The 17237-nt window shown below is 43.9% G+C and overlaps 1 long non-coding RNA gene across 1 annotated transcript in view; it reads left to right on the forward strand.

Moving 5' to 3' along the window:
• The first annotated feature begins 4443 nt into the window (after window positions 1–4443).
• The window catches only part of LOC118470954 (uncharacterized), a 31280-nt gene continuing 18486 nt past the window's right edge, over window positions 4444–17237 (forward strand). Inside the window, exons 1-2 of the long non-coding RNA XR_004848145.2 lie at window positions 4444–4582; window positions 16690–16827. This is a non-coding gene — a long non-coding RNA (uncharacterized LOC118470954). The remainder of the gene's footprint in view (window positions 4583–16689; window positions 16828–17237) is intronic.

A 17237-nucleotide genomic window follows, 5' to 3' on the forward strand; every position in this document is an offset into this window, starting at 1 on the left:
TGTGTAATGTAATGTACTTTACTTATTACATGCTTTGTCTTTCAGTGCCTAACAGGGGTTTCATCCTTAGCTGTCTTGAAATGTCATTTCTTTAAAAGAAATGCTGCAATCTGCAAATTGGAGAATTTCATTTGTTTCTTATGCAGGTTTTGTTTTAGAACATCAACACTGAAATGACACAGATAAATCTATTAGCATGTTGTCACTCAAAAAACAGGGTTACTTGCTTTAGAAAATAATCTTGTGCATAAGCAGGATGTCAAAGGTCTGTACCACATTAAATTGGTTATTTACAAAGACGTTTTTGCAAAATTGCAATTTATTTGTGTCTGTGTGAGTTGTTTTTTTTTGTGCTGACTCCTAAGAGCAAGTGCATTCCTCAGGAGGAAACATATCTGCACACACTTCTGTGAACATTTGGCATCAAACTGCACAACTTTTAATATGTTAGGGACAAACATTTTTGTCTTAGCTGTGATATTTGACTATTTGGACAAACATGCAAGAGTGCGCTTCCGTGCATGATGCTCCCCCCTCCACACAAATACACACACACACACACACACACACACACACACACACACACACACACACGTATCCACAACCATGTCTCCTCTCGTCAACACACACCCATTCATCCATCCACACACACATGTACACTCATGTGGATATTATCAGCGGTGCTCAGCTGAGGCTCCAGGCCTGTCCGGTCCCCACGGCGTAGCGGTGACCAGGGGAGGAAGAGCTTATCTCGGCCCCAGGCCCCTCCCTCGGCCCCACGCCTTGGCTCCGGGAGCTGGGAGGCAGATGCCATGCAGGCCCCCAGTATGCCGTGTTTCTGTGGCCAAAGCGTATAGCGTTTAATGCTTAGGGGACAGGCTTTTGAACCAGACAGTCCATCTCATCTGTGTGTTTGTGTGGAAATGTGTGTGCTCGTGCAGGCCACACAGCAGATGGAGGTAAAGGCTTTTAGTATGACCCACTCCCACTGGTCCACCTGGACCCGATCAGAGCAATCAGTACACACACACACACACACACACACACACACACACACACACACACACACACACACACACATGCACGCACATATTGACACACATTCACAGGCAGACAGAAATCAGCTGTACTCATGGATTATAATAAACAGGACTGAATTATAACCAGGTGTTGTGTCATCCCTGGGATATTTTCGTGATCATTTGGATGTGATGTTAAATCATGAGATGATGGAGGTGAGAGTAATGAGAATGCGGTCTACAAAGACAAATTGGAAAAATGACTGCACCTTTAAAAACCAAGTCCACGCCGCTTTTTTTCCAAGTCGAGTTGATTTCACACGATACCCATTGTCTCATGAAGAACTGAGAGACTCAACCACCTCCACACACACTTGCAGCGTTTTCTCACTGTCACACTGCCATCGTTTGCCATTCATAATAAACTACTTCCTCCGCCGAAACTGGAGGGGAGCATTCACAGGACAAACAAAGATGAGAACAGGTGTTTTGGAATGCACGGCTGAAAAAAAAAACTCCAAATGAGTTTTAAAGAGAAGAGGTTAAAAGCTTTGAAAAGCTCCTTTCGTCTCAGAGAATTATGCTAAGTGTTCACAAAACATTGGTCTAAATATAGGGCTAGAACGCGCCGCAGATTAGCTTGCACAGTGATGGGTCTATAAGACGGCGGCACAGAGCTGTCTTCCCTCTTTGACTGGCACGGCTTTGAACCCCACAGCTCAAATTCATTCCACAGTGGGTATATATCTGCAAGTGTGTGCGCCTGTGTGTGTATATATTAGCCTGACAGTGTATCTCCGAACATGAACCAAGGGTGAACGCTTTTTCTGTCTTTGGAGCAAATCCTACGTGTTCAAATGTTTGGCTGGAACTGCTGTCGTGTAAGGCATGCAAGGGACTGCGGTAGAATAAAAATGACGCCACCGGAGTTTATTTTCAAGCGAGAGCACCTTCCTCTTGGCTGTTTGAAGGTATTAAAGAGAGACTGACATTTTGCCTCTCTGGGCTAACTATATCGCACAAGCTTGCGGCGTCCAAAAACATTCAATGGTTTGACTTGCTGAAGTCCTGTTTCAGCAAAGACGCCCGTGCTCTAATATTGGAGTCTTGCCTTTGATGTGTAATCACACATGCGCATGTCTACCACTCACACACTCACATAGGCACAATACATTTGCTGAGATAAAGTGACTGCAGTGTCTGACCCATTTTGCAGAGGCAGGGTTTTGCTTTCATAACGACATGTGTGAGTGAACGCGTGAGTGTATGAATGCATAACCAGTATCTTACACCGGGATGATGCTTCACGACAGGCTTTTTAAATCTTGAAAAGGAAGTGCTTGGCTGGTTTCTGGTAAAAATGCTACTGTCACACGTCCAGTCATAATGCCGTTAGCCATACTCCCCCGGGGCGACAGCCAAACCAGTACTGAAAGTACTCACAAGTGGCGAGAAAAGGGGAAGCGTTACCCTCAGTCAAAAAAATTCAAAAACCTAGCGTACAGGAGTGCGTTGTGCAATATTGTTCATGTTCCTTAAAGTGTGGCGACAAGCCTCGAAAACCCGTGAACATGCTCCTTGAACAGTTAATAATCATTGTTTCACGGTGCTGGAGGAGCAAAAGCGGAGATAATGTTTTTTGTGTTGAGATAACGCGTTGCCTTATTCCTGCCGCCTCCCGTTAGCGCAGGAGACAAATGGAATGGGCGCATCGCCTTAGAGCCATCCAAATGAGGGTGTCTGCCATGGAGTGAAGTGAAGTGAAGTGAAGTGAAGGAGGAGGTGGAGGAGGAAGAAGAGGGAGGGATGAAGAGAGGGGGGTGCAAGTGCCACAAAAATCAGGGAGCGGCTGCTCGACCCTCGCGGCGCATCACGGCAGCAGTCAAGTGAATGTGAAAACAAGAGAAAGCTTTGCGGAATATCGATTTAATGCTGCAGCCTGAGCAGGGGAAGATGCGTGCTCCAGATTACATGCGCTCTATTTCCCACCCATACAGAACCTTGAGTTCCTCTGTCTCCACACTCCAGAGAACCAGAGAGAGACAGAGAGAGGATGCTCTTTTATGTCTTGTTGCCCTCTATGAAGTCCAGCTGTGTAGAAAATCAATGTGGAAATAAAGAAGAGGGTGGAACAGCATAAATATGTAAAACATATCAGGCTCCCTTTGTTTCTATACCTGTAAACGAGAACATCAAGGGATGCTCTTGCTGTTAGCGCAGCACCTATGCCTTCCTTTCATTTAGCTCCAAGTCTGCTAATGAATTAGCTTGGGAACTTATTAGGATCAAATAATTGATTTTAAAGGTTGCTTTCGGTCTTTCAAGTTATAGTGGTAAAGAACTAGAAAGAAATTCAATATAATATCTTTTATTGTTGGAGAGTTAATAGGAAAATGCAGTGTCATTTATATATTTTATGATGTTTTAAAAAATCGTTGAGGCTTACATAATTGTATTTTTTTCTTTTTTCTATCATTTTCACGTGAAAATGGGTTGCATTTCAGCCTTGCTAGTGTTGAAAGTGATAAGTATCTTATTAATTCAATCCCTGATAAACCTGAATCAGTTCATTATGCAGCAAATTATCCAGGAAAGCTATGTAACAAATCAAACTCCATGAGCCACAAATGATCCTTTTCCTGTTCATATAATTAACTAGGCTTGGGCTTTTTATGTGGCATCACAACCAAATGAATGTAGGCTGACTTCTTCGAACTACATTTCACAATAACCAGGAAAATAAGAGCAATGTAAAGGTAGAAAAGAATCAGTGAGAAACTCTGGATTGGATCCATCAATGGGAAGATGATGATGATGATGATGAAAAGAGTAGTGGCCTCTTGTTGTCTGAGGAGAAGCTGATTTGTAGATGTCATTATTACTCTTTATCATCATCATTTATCATTCACACACTCCAGTTGAAAGTGCCTCCAAAGTTGACGTGCAAGGCTCACCAGACATGTTCATCCGTTTCTCTTTCATATGCGCATTTCTCCTGTCGTTGGTGACAAAAACACACAAAACACATAGAGATATATTTGGAACAATTTGTTACTTATGCCCCCCCCCATCACCATCACCATCACCACATCTCATCCCTCCTCCCCACCCCTCCTGCTGAAAAATTATGAACACAGAGCCGCACTCACATTCTTGCGCACAGCCAAGTGAGGAGGCGCCTCCGCTGTCGTTCTGGGCCAATGGCGCACGGAGTAGCCTTATCACACTTATCCCCGGCTGGCCAATGGCGCACCTCTCCCCGGCTCACATGACGCCTTTCTGTGCGCTCCCCAGTCCTCTCAGCGCTCAATCCCGGCGAGCGCAGGCATCACTGAAGACCTGAACTCGGCGGAATCGGACGTCCGCTGGTCCTCGGCGCAGCTGACCAGGTGTTATCTTTGCGCAAAAAACTTTATCGCCATCCGATGAAGCCGAGCGTCGATGAGAGCGACCTCCCCGTGCGTCGCCGGAGGAACAGACTTTTTTTTTTTTTTGCCGTCTCCAAACCGGAGAGAATCGCAAAGGGGCGAGACAATAACGCCCAGAAGTTATTGAAATGAATCGTAAGTAGGCGACGTTATGTTTTTCCTTCTTCTTATCGCTTATTTGTATCACGGCTTCCATTCCTGAAAGTAATATTTACAAACATTTATCGCTTGTTTCTTGTTAACGTCATTTAAAAACGTGTTTACGCATGTGTCACTCTGGGCTTTCTGTCCCTTTTCTTCTAGTTTCCATTCAAAGAAGAATTACACATTGTTGCTTTAGATGCTTATAAACACATTTGACTTCACTTGATGCTTGATTGGTGCTCATGTTTCTCTCTTGTCGACACTCTGTGCGTCTCTGAGAATTTTTTTGCCTCATTGTGAATGTGTGGCTGTCTCCGCGCAGCGCCATAGCATGAAATATAGATAAAAAAGCACACGGCAAACCCGCTGACCCCAGGCAGGCAGGCAGGCAGGCAGGCAGGCTGTGCAACCGGTCCACACGGCTCAATGAGGACAATTAGGGAGGAGGGGGAGAGAGCGAGAGAGACAGGGGAAGAAATAAATGGAGTACTTGAAGCGCACTAAAACAGGGCTGCACTTCACTTCAACCCGCCAGGCAGGATCAGGGTGGATCTTCAGTAACCTTATGTGTCATTTCAAACAGAATTCAACCCTTTTTTTTATTATTAGAAATTTACAACATAGACTTCTGTCAAATTCCTGTCAATTGAATTCCCCCCTATGAGGTCATGTCACTCACTGAACCCTGTTATTGATTGGAAATTAGGGGTCAAGGGAGAGGTAAGGGGAGGGAGAGAGGCGCGCAACATTTATGTACATTTGGGAGTCAAAGCAAAAAAAAAAGGAGAAAAACAAGGTGCCCTCTGATTTTCTGTGCACAATCAGAGGAGGAAAAAAAAGTGGTGGTGGCGGTGGAGGGGGGACCAGGGCCATTTGATGTTTTGAAAGGCTTCAGATGGCTTTAATTAGGACCTATAAAATCTGTCTGCCCCGTTCTCTGAGGCAGCAGCGCTCTGGAGGAGCGAGGAGAAGGAAGGGAGGGGAACTGGCAAAAAAAAAGAAAGAAAGAAAGAAAGAAAAGCAAACCGACACAGAAAGTCACTTCAGCGAAGAATCATCTAATCAAATTTTTATAACCCTCCTCTTTTCTTTCCCTCCCACCCTCCCTGCCTTGATGCTGGTGGTATGTAGGCAGCCCTCTTATTCCCTCTTTGTCTGGCTGCTGTGTTATCTACACTCACCCCCCCCTCATCCTCCCACCACCCTCAACCTAACTATTGCCTACAGTCGGCCCGACCCCAGACACCTGAAGGCTAGACGTAATGATCAAGAGAAGTTCCAGTCTGTCTGGAGCACAGCCAGTTGTTTTAGCTTTTCTTCTTCTTGTCCTCCTCCCTTCTTTTTTTTTCTTCGTGTCCTCCTGCTGGCCCGGCTGGCCCTGCCCATGCCTCGGCCTCTTTTCCTTTACTCCTCATCCACAACCAAGACACGCTATGTTGTTTGTGAGTTTGTGTCTGTGTGTGTGTGTGTGTGTGGTACAAGGGTTGCCGTTTCATTGCTACTGTGCTACTGTCGCTGTGCAGCCTATATGGATCTTGGATGGAGTGTGGGTGACTCACAATGCTGCAACACACACACTCATGAGGAAACATCAAAGACTTCTTCTGTCTTCCATTGTGTGTGTGTGTGTGTGTGTGTGTGTGTGTGTGTGTGTGTGTGAGATTCCAGTGATGTTGTTCTGGCGAGCATCTACGAGAATATGCACAATGCCTGTCGTGGATTTTTTTTTCTGTTTAGCTCAAACAACTGGGATTTTATACGTTGTGCTACTTTTTTAAAAGCATTGCGTTAATTGTGTAATGACATCGTTGTTCCCAATTTTTCCGTACCACACGACGGAGACTTTGATGCTTTTTGTTGTTCGTGTTCATAAGCTGTTTGTTGATATTAAACCTTTAGTCTTGATCTTGTTCGAAAGGATTAGGGGCCCGTGGAACAACATTAATAACGAACAGGAGTTAAATCTTTTGAGTTTCAACAACAAACATATAATTCCTGCTCGACGAATCTATTTTTTACCCTACCGATGGTTTTAAATGGGGCCGACAGATGCAGTTCTTGTCGCATTTCAGTTGAGATCATTGATCGGAAGTCAAGCAATAGGAAACGCAAAACACGAATCAGAGATTGGAGTTGGTGGAAATGCTTCAGTATGTGTATTTCTTTGACAAATTCATGTTTAACAGTGTTTTCCTTCAGTGCACGTCTTTGTTTTCCCGATGTGTGTTGGTTAGGGATTACATCACTTGGCTTCTGCTGGGTTAGCTGCATGATGAGCTAGCTCGCTTTATGGAAAATGGCTGGTCGGGGTCTTTGTTGCACATCTTGCCACTCAATCGAAGCTAGTGAGTTGTTTTTCTCAAAAGTGTCAGGTTTTTTTTTTTTTTTTGATGAACTTGTTTGCTCTGAGATTATCCCCCTAACAGCTGCATTGGGCTCTCTCCGCATCCACAACAATGTAATCTTCTCAAATATGATGTTTTGACGAACAAGCGCTGGTAAAATTTGCGCAGCGCTTTCGGCGGAAATCCCGCCACTTGTTTGTGTGTGTGTTTTCTCAAAGCTGACTCTGTGTATCATGGTATCAAGGAGATTGAGGTTGTCTCTTCTCCTGCCACCATCCTTTGAAGGGGGAAGTAATAAAAAAGCTCAATGGGTGCAACAAGCTGTTCTTCCCTCCTACACTTTGAGGCTTTCTACCTGGAGATGAATAGGAGGCCCCTCCATAACGAAGGGGGAGAAGAGAACATTTTATTGAAGCCTGAGGATGTGTGGGGGATGCGCCATAGCTTCTAGACACTTGGTGTGAAACAGTCTAGTTGGATCAGTTTTGCAGAACGGTGCTGTTTACTAAATCTGAATGGCACATGGAAAATAATTACTTTCTGAGAAGGCATAATTTTATAAAACATCACTTGCACAACAACACGTTGAACACAAATGATGTAAATCTATTAAGATTATAAGTAGGTCAAAAGAGTGTTATGTAAACGTTAGCAAATTATTCGCTTAAATCCTGCTCGGAGTTAAAATGCTGTCTTCGTGGCTTGATAATGCAACATCCGTGATAATGGCGTTGGACAATCACAAAGCCACAGATTAGGATTTTGGTAACCAGATTTATGCGTGAAGGAGTGAAGTCATGGTCAGGAATGTAAATGGCGGAGTCATTCAATTACCACCGTGCCCTTTCCTGGGAAAAGTCCCCAGCCGTGAAGAGGTTAATTGTTTTTGAATCTCCATCCGAGGGGAGAAAATGGGGGAACGGGAGGGATAATTGAGCCGCTGATAGTTGAGTGGGTTATGGATTACTGTGCTTTTTTTTCCAGAGGAGAAAAGAAAAGGAGGTGACCAGGAGAGGAAGGAGAGAAGCGAAGGGAAGGGAAGGGAAAGCAGGGGTGTGAAAGGCCCATGTTGTGCGATGCAGCCGCAGGGGTCGTCTTGGCTGCTTAGGAAGAAGGGAAAACTCCAGTCCTGTTTAGCCCACGAGGTGACCCTTGGCCCCTTCGCCTGGTCCTCCCTGCTCCAGGTGCAAGCCCTCACTGCTGGCAGCTCACACACTACAAGCTAATTTTTCACACACACTGCAAGCACTGAGGAGGGGTGGAAGCGCCGTATGAAAACGCAGATCCCTTTCACATTTTCACCCCCCTGCCTCTTTTTTCTTCATGCCATTCTATTGTCAGGGGTTAAAGATCCAAACCTGCTTGGAAGTGGGGGGGGGGAGTGAGTGCTGTGATAATGTTTTTCTTTTTCAACTTCTTCTTTTCTAAACCAAGAAAATGGATGAGAGTCTTTAAAGGGGGGGAGAAAAGATGATTTGACATGGTGTAATAATCACAGGAGTGTTAATCAGAGGGATGTCATGTATAATTACTACAGTGTTTGATAAGACCGCGGCAAACCACCTCAGGCCATTAGCGAAAGTTTCCCGATGTTATTAATGGGCGTTAATAAAATTCAAGAAAACCCGGATGGAATGAGCCCTTTGCATGGCCCACTGGTTAAAGCACTGTAAGGTTAATGAACCAATTTACATACTTTCTGCTGCCATCTGGGTGGAGCGACATGGCAGATGCTCCCAACTCGGTACTGTTGCACGGTGCTGTTCAACATGGAGGAATGTGTCAAGTCCACAGAGCTTGATGAGCACACTTGACGTTCCGCCTGTGGTTGAAAACATTCGGAAATGAGTTGAAAATCAATGCTGCTTAAAAGTCCTGTACAATCAGGCACTGACCATGGTGCTTTCGGTGTTTAATTTCATTTTAACCCATTACAAATGGGCGAATGAGAGCAATTGTTGTTGACAGAAAGCAACTCTTAAATGTGGATTATACCCCTGACCCCTCCCCATTGAGGAAGAGAAAAAAAGTCAGGGAGAGAGGAGTCTTCTGGGCCTCCGGCAACAAGAAACTTGACAGGGGCGATCCAGGAAAATCAGCAGAGACGATGCCGGAGACTGGGAGAAAAAGAGGATTAGTATCTGTCCACCTCTCTGCCATCCTCATCTGGGTGATCACATTACAAATAGAGCATTCTCGAAGCAGAGGAACAAAATGAGGTCTGTCGGCGATCAATAAAGCAGTGTGAAAGCAGAGGGATATACTTAAAAAATCAAAGGCTCTGGCTGGCATGGCCATCATCTCGCCCCGTCTGCTGGAATCAGATAAGGGAATGGGGCCTTGCAGGAAAGGATGTTCGGCCCCGGGGCAGCTTGACTTGACGGATATCCCTCCTACTGGCACCTATTGCAGGCTGATTTCATCTGCAAATGGGCGAAATCAAACATTTCAGGGCCTAGCTTGTGCCTCTCTCTGATACTGTACGTGTGAAAGAACAGCGGAAGGTATAGACGAGTAAAAGGGAGCACATAATCCCAGCAGCGAGTGTGGGGAGAAAGTACAGAGCTATTTCTCTAACCCCTCTGTTGTCCTCTGTGGATGATGGCTTTTTACCTCATGCTTCGCTTACATGATTTAAAGAAAATAAAATCACCCTGGTTTTGCGTTGACAATGTGTCAGAGCTGCTGCGAGTGTTCGTCTCAGATTAGCTCTTTGTGCCGTGAGGAGGAGAGAGGGAAGGTGGGAAGGGGGTGGCTTGGAGTAGGGGGGTCAGGGATGGTAGAGGGAGGGGGGAACAATACCGCCACAATCCCAGTTGAAAGAAATCATTTTTGCACAATTTTTATGAAAGCAGTATTTGTCCGGTTGGATGGTTCTATCAAAGCCCAACAGCCACGGTGGAACGTGATTTAAATGACGTGGTGAGCTACAAAGCCGGCAAGATGTCGGGTTAGAGTCATTTCTCAGCTGAACGCTCTTCAGGTAAATGCAGATAATGCACTCTTGAGTTTCTCTTTCTCTTTCCTAAAGAAGTCTCATTTCTGCAGATGGCTCTGAGCTGACACCAGCTCTGCCAGAGCTTCTGTTCTCAGAGCTAAGCTTGTACAACATTTATGTGGTGGAGATGAAAAGACATCAAGGCTACACTTTATGCCTGTAAATTTATCCCTGAAAAACCAGCTCAGAAAAGCACTGAGTTTCTTGTTCTTCTTAAAGTATTATCAGAGATTTTTTTTTCTAATTTCACCCCACTCGCTCCCTCTTTTTCTAAAACACTTCCACTTCTTACTTTTGAAACTTTGAATATGAGAGCAGTGAACTTGTTTAAGTCAGGAGTTCAGGTAAGTGAACAGGAGATGCAATTAGAGGATAAGTTGATTTCTTGGGGTGAATTCAGCTGTTCACTCACAGTGCAGATAAAAGAAGAAGAAAATGTGCCTCTGCCCATGTGTTTCAGAACCCCCTACAGCATTTCCTGGTGACTCACTTCTTTCCGAGCCATTTATGCTTGAAAACTTCCTAAGGATGAACCAAACATATTCTGGGTTTTATCGTCAATGAGGGACCATTGGGCATAATGAAGTTCTGTTTCCCAGCATGAGTTTGGGAGGCTCATGATTACAAATGCTCCTCTCATTGTCTCCCATCATCTCCTCCCTAATTGAAGACAATATAACGAGACAATGGGGTATCGCTCATCATTCTGCATCAATGGCATGCTCTATGGAACGTGCCAGTCTGTTAAAAGCGGGGTAGTGATGGTGGGCGGGGTGTGTATGCATGTGTGTGTGTGTGTGTGTGTGTGTGTCTGGATACTTGAATGCGCTTGAGCTTGTTTAATTTGGACCAAGAAGATGGACAATTAAACTACAGCTCCCAGGGGGCCGTTCATTTTGGTCAGCTTCCCCACTTCATGGCCGCATGCCCTTGTAAACGCTCCTGGATGTGTCTGGGTCATGCCTTAGGGGGGTGGAGTGGGGTTTTGTAGGCGGGAAGGTCTGCCTCTGGAGGGGTTGTCTCAGATGATTAGGACAGCCAAGTGAACAGAGTCCCTCAGTGCCTGGCCCCCTTCACCTCCCTAATGTGCTCTGAATAAGTCCCCCTCCACTCTGCGTTTGTTGTGGGGTTTGGTGGGAGGTGCGGGGGTGGTGTAGGAGGGGTGGGGATTATGTCTGGCCATGGTTTAGGAGTGTTTGTCATCTGCCCCCTCGAGGCCTACATCGGCTCCTTTGTCTGAGTGTCAGGCAGACGACGTCAAAGCGCACAATGTGCCTATGCAATCAGGGCATCTCGGGTTAGGAAGTGATGCAGGATTTCATGTGTGGATTTTTTCGAAGGTTGAGAATTAAAATAACTCTCTTCTTCTACTGCCGTGTCTAGTCATCTTTTTGTAGTAATTTTACATAGTTACGCATTCCTTGGGGTTCACAAATCTCTACGGTTTTAAATCGACTTGTATCACGTCTCGTGCCGTTCCATAGTTACATCATGTGCTCAGGTTCCGTAAATTGTACGAAGTTATTCTCAGAATACTATCAAATGTAGACTCATGCTACTTTATGAGTGAACACTAGGAGTCAAAAAAAATCTCTGCTATGTTGCACTGATGGCTCAACAGTTATGAAAAGAAAGATCCATCACAGAGGAGGAAGAGATGCTTAATTCTGGCATCAATAAACCACCATACTTTGCAGCTATAGATGGCGTCTTTGCTAATTTTATGACTGCTTATGTTGAAATCCATGAGACTCAGTAACAATTAACAATAAAACACTCATAAAATCTTATGGTAGGATGATTTTCATTTGGCATATTATCTTCTTTTCAGACTAATTGTACAGATCTCATTGTAGCAGTTCTGTCCAAACTTTCTTACTCCACATGAACTAAGAAAAAGTATAATTGGCTGTGGTACAGTCAGGATGACCTTCATTGGATGACTACGCATCTTTAAGGTGGAACATATTTAGTAAACAGAAGACAACATGGCAGATGAAGAATAACAGAGAGCAGAACAACATTCTGCAAGAAGTCAAGTCACCCTTATTCAAAGCATCGGACATATGTCTTACTGAATAAAGTCGGAGGTAAAACCGGATGCAGAGACTTGTGAGTTTTTAAGCCTTAAGCCTCATATTGTTGAAAATCGTGGACCATAATTCTACCACAAAGACCATCATATGATTATTATGCGATCTTTTGACCACATTAGCCATCTTTACTTTATTTATTCCCCAGTCTTACTTAATACTGAATAAAATAAGAAAACAGTGCAGCCACTAATTTGTTCTTTCCTGCGGTTTCTTGAAAAACTTCCTGAGATTTAAGGAGATGTTTTGTCACAAATTACAATATTGGCACCACTAGAGAGAGGAAGAAAAATCTTGATTATAGATCAGTGATGTATGTGTAATATTATGACTGAATTTGCTTTAAATCAAGGGTTAATACTTTGTAGGAGTTCGCATGGAGAGTCCTGTTCCTGGTGGCTACAGATTGTATAGCGATCACTGTAGTGTTCTCAAAGGTGTCTCTATGGTTTCACACAGTGCATCTCTGTATGAAATTTGGAAGAAAGATTCATTCATCTCCGCACAATGGCTAACAAAGAGGGCACTGAGTCCTGGCCAAATATCACAAGTTACATTGAAAACAAACAAAACGGTTTTGCTGTAGACTGAGGAGGCAGAACCTCCCAATGACTGATAAGGGTTCTGCAGAATCCGGGTGCTGTGGGAGAAATGGTCTCTGTGGCTTTGCATTCAAGTCATTTGGCAATTTGGAGCACCAGGAAATGACAAACATTCCTCATTCCCAGAAACATAATAAACCCAGATCTAGCTTCTTACAATTTCTACATAACTACGGCTAAAATTTCTGTCTGATTGCCTTTGCTATATATTGCGAAGCTGACTTATTGGCTTGATTTTACTCTTATTTTAATCAAAATTGGAGTTGAAATACAATGACCTTTGTGATGAAAATGTAAGGTTTCTTAAACAACAGCATGCCAGCATTCCACCATAATAACTAGCTATGGAAAATAAAATGCACTGTAAGGCATGCTTAAGTGTTTTGAAACGCTGTCTTTCTGTGATTTAAAATGTTTTGTTTAATTTAGGGGATAATGTTTGAGAAATAGAAATGCAAGCATGTGTCCACATTACATCAGTGCGCAGACAAAGCCTTTCCAGCTCGACCATATTTCCCAAAATAAATCAAAAATGCAACGAAAGAGTTTAATTTTGGTCATCCTGAATCATCCCGTGACCCATGGGAACTCAGTTTGTGCTTCAGTTTTTCTCAAGTCAAAGTTGCTCGTCATTCTGACTCACAAAGGAACTCTGCAGTGACTAATCAGATCACATTCCCTCATCACAATGAACGTTGCTTACGATGTGCACTCTCCAAGGGCACACCTTGCTACTTTAGAGAAGAGTAAATACACAAGGAGTTTTGATGACATCCAACATGCTCATTTCACAAGGTTGAGAGTAGCAGTTTTGCAGCTGAGTCTCACAAGTTTTGCAATCGAAAGAAAAAATCTCAAATATTGAAGATATGAGAAGTGTGCTTGATCTGTGTCACATGATGATTTTATTTTTAGCTTCGAAATATTTTCCACTTCTTTGTAAGTGCCTGAATATAAATTAAAACTATGTCCATAAAGATTTGTGAATAAGCCCTTGAGACATTTATTTTTATAGCTGAGGTTTTTAAGGAGTGTAAATAGACACATGAATGGCTGTTTGTGTCTATGCGTGAGTGCGTTGGAAGCAAGTAATTGCAGTTGCGTGTTTTATTGAAAACTCAAGGGTGTGACTGACCAATAGGAAGATGTGCTCTTCTAAAAGTATGTGTCACATTGTAGATGAGGGATGTTAGTTATGACATCAAAACATCTTCATATTCAGAGTGCTTTGCCGTTTACTTCCAAAATTAGATGCCCCGCCAGAGTCCTCAAAAGGTGAGAAAATGATGGAATTTAATAGAATACTGCTCACAGACAAACATAAATGTAAAAAAAAAATACTACATTGTTTTTCTTTTTATCTTCTGCAGCCATGGAAGGCTTTAGGAGGTTAATACAGCTGCAACCTATCAGCCTATGCAAATCATCAAATGGAGTCTGACTTTCTTATGGAGGTACTAGAAGGCAAATCCAGTGCGGATGATCTCTGTGTGGGCAGGAAGCCTTGAAGGTTTGCATCTTGTCTGCCACGTTCTACCCGAGGGCATTCGAGCTTCCTTACATGCAGAAACACACACAAACTTGTGCACGCAAGCTACCGTTTTTTCCTCACAGCGCAGCAGGAGTCTGTCTACATCTGTCCTATTGATTAATGAAGCGGGCGCAGCGGGTGTCAGAGGGAGGCAGGAGTCTAGATCAAGGCTGTGAGCGGCATCACTGGCATAGTCACACCACACAAACACACACACACACACACACACACACACACACACACACACACGCACACGTCACCTCATACGCACACATTCACACTCCTTCGCTGTCTCTGTCATGTTCTCTCTGTGTCTGTCACAGCAGACACTGCAGACACAGGCGGCCATGACACACAAATGTACACGCGTGCTGAGACATGACACACACATCACCGTAGCTCACAAACACCGCCATATCACACTCGCTCACACACAAAATGAATTAACATGGCTTGGCTGTGCTGGCGCATAAGCTGGAAAGGCGTTTTCTATAAACATAATGTTTGTAGATTAGTTGGGGTTAATGATCCGATTGCCTCGGAGCTGCCACGGCGGCTGTGTGTGTGTGTGTGTGTATGTGTGGTGTTTGTGCACATGTGTGTTTTTGGGTAGGGGTAAAAGGTACTGCTCTGTGCTGTCTCCCTCACTTCCAAATGAGACATGCCCCAGGCACCATTACAAGAGCAGTATTTATGCTATTAGGGACCTGGGTTTGCCGTGCTTGCAGTGGAACCAGCACGAAACAGCTAAAATTATGTCTCAACTAACCTCAGTGGGCAGGTCCAGTATTTTCTTTGCATAAATGAGAAATTACACGTTGTGTACTTGAAGGCTATTTTTACAAATCTCCTGTTGGAATATCATGCACATTATTTTAGAGCCATGTAACTGTAAAAGCCAAGGAGCAGAGTAGTTTTTTTTTATTTAAAAAAAAAAAAAAAAAGTGTTTGTCCTTCCAGAGTACAAATAAAAACCTTTTTTTTTCCATCTTTACTTAAGTGTTTAAAAGTGGCGCCTATGTACAAACCAGGAATAGGCAAAGGACTTTCTGTAAGTCTCTGGAGTCGGTGGGTTCACTGAGGGTGTGGTGCCTCGAAGCCCACCTCCCTCTCTTTCCCCACAAACATTCCCTCTCATGTAATGCTGAATGGACAGAAAAGTGCACAAATGAAAGAGAGGGGAGAAAGAATGATTGAAAAATGACTGTAAGACCCCTGCACTTAAAAAAAACAAAAACGTGGCCACCCCCCACCTACATTTTTCCTCCCTTCCTTCTCCTCCAGCGTTCCTGTTGAGGCATGCCTCCGTCCCCGCCAACCAGCATCATTCGGGGCGAGGGGGCAAGAAGAGAAGCGGGGAGGAGGACAAACAAAGGAGCACTGTTGCTGCCTTGCTGGAGGGTCCACACCAGACTGGAGGGGTGCGGTTGGAGGGGTACAGACGGGGAGAAGAGAGTGTGACTGAGGAGGTTTTATCATTAAGAAAAGAGATTAAAATGAATGGGAGGGGAGCGGGGCTGTCTGTTCTGTTCACAGTAATAAAGAGGACAAGCCGTGCCAGTCTTTTTTTTTTTTTGCAAACACACACAACACAGTTGGCACACTCTTTGCAACACTGCAGTTAGTGTGTGTGAGTGATAGGGGAGGGATGGGGATGGGGCATTGTTTTCTGGCCATTGTACAGTATTTGCTTAACCCTCGTGCTTTATCTGTGCAGCTGTATGCTACAAATGAGATGGTGAAAGGAGCGTATGTGTGTGTGCACCATGGCGGCTGTCACAGCTGTTAGCAATTTCATCAGTGCACTTGAAAGACACACAAACATACACACACTGTCACACACACACAAACCGTACAGTCATGATAAAACTATTATCCAAGCAGCAATTACATACAAACTCACACATAAGCAAAAGGACTAAATTGATGAAGTATTAATGTAACACAGGTATACAAACTGTAAATAGCCATCACACACGTTTAGTGTAATCATCCTCCTACAATTTTCTTTAACACTGCTTACACTCAGTGTTTCTTGACCCAAACTTGAACTTCATTCCTTGTTGCATTGAGCAATCTTGTTCTACACTGCAAATACAACACTGGCACTTCTTGCTCAGGTTCTCTCAGCTTTGCTCTGTTTTTCAAACGGATGTTTTTTTTTTTGTTTGTTTGTTTTTTTATAGCTACTCAACCTTCGAGATGGAATGCAACTTGACAAAATGCATTTTGACCTTAAGCAGATTCTGTTTTCGATCATGAACTCTATTGATTTGTAATCACCATGTGGATATTGTGTCTTTTCTTCTTCCTGTGCCATGAGCAAGAAACTGTTGTGAAAGATAACAGATTCACAGGCAATAACCAGCTTCCCTTAAGGCCCCGACTCTATGAATGGATAGTTTGCATGCATTTCCTTTTTTTTTTTTTTTTTTTAACCACGACATGGGGTGCCGGTTGAGATATCTGCGCTCCAGTCAAACAGATTCTTAATGGTCCGCTTCCCCTTTTTGTCCTTTGCTGTGTCAGGTCATGAAAGGAGCTGACACAAGGAGAAGAAACAGAAGAGTGCTCGCAGTGTTAGCCTTCACCGTGGAGGGAAGAAAGAGAAGCAGAAACACCCCCCAAGCAGAATGCGACGAGGAAAAGATGAGTGATTAAAGAGAGGTAAGAGTTAGCTCTGAGGTTCCACATTGTCTCGTGAGTGTGCATCTGTCTGTTGTCTTTCCACGTGGTTGTCTGAGTCAGTTGTGCACCTGGGGTGGGTTTGGTGTTTGCGTGCGTGCATGGTTTTGTTAAGTGTTTGTTTGCTTTGTGTGTCCTCGGTGTCGGGCCATATCCACCAGATGAAGCACGTGTCATCCTGTCTGAGTCACCTACTTCATCCCCCAGCTTCTCTGTTGTCTTTATCTTGTTTTCCACTCACATCCATTTCTCTGTACTGATCAGGGACCCAACAGTGGATATCATGTATGTATGTAGATATATTGCAGGAGTTTTTCTTAAAATGGCAGAAAATACACAAAGTAGAACAAGTTGACCTTTTTCCTACAGAAAAGTGAAATTAGTTTTTTTTT

This window comes from Amphiprion ocellaris, chromosome 2 (assembly GCF_022539595.1).
Source record: "Amphiprion ocellaris isolate individual 3 ecotype Okinawa chromosome 2, ASM2253959v1, whole genome shotgun sequence".
In the NCBI taxonomy this organism is placed as follows: Eukaryota; Metazoa; Chordata; class Actinopteri; family Pomacentridae; genus Amphiprion; species Amphiprion ocellaris.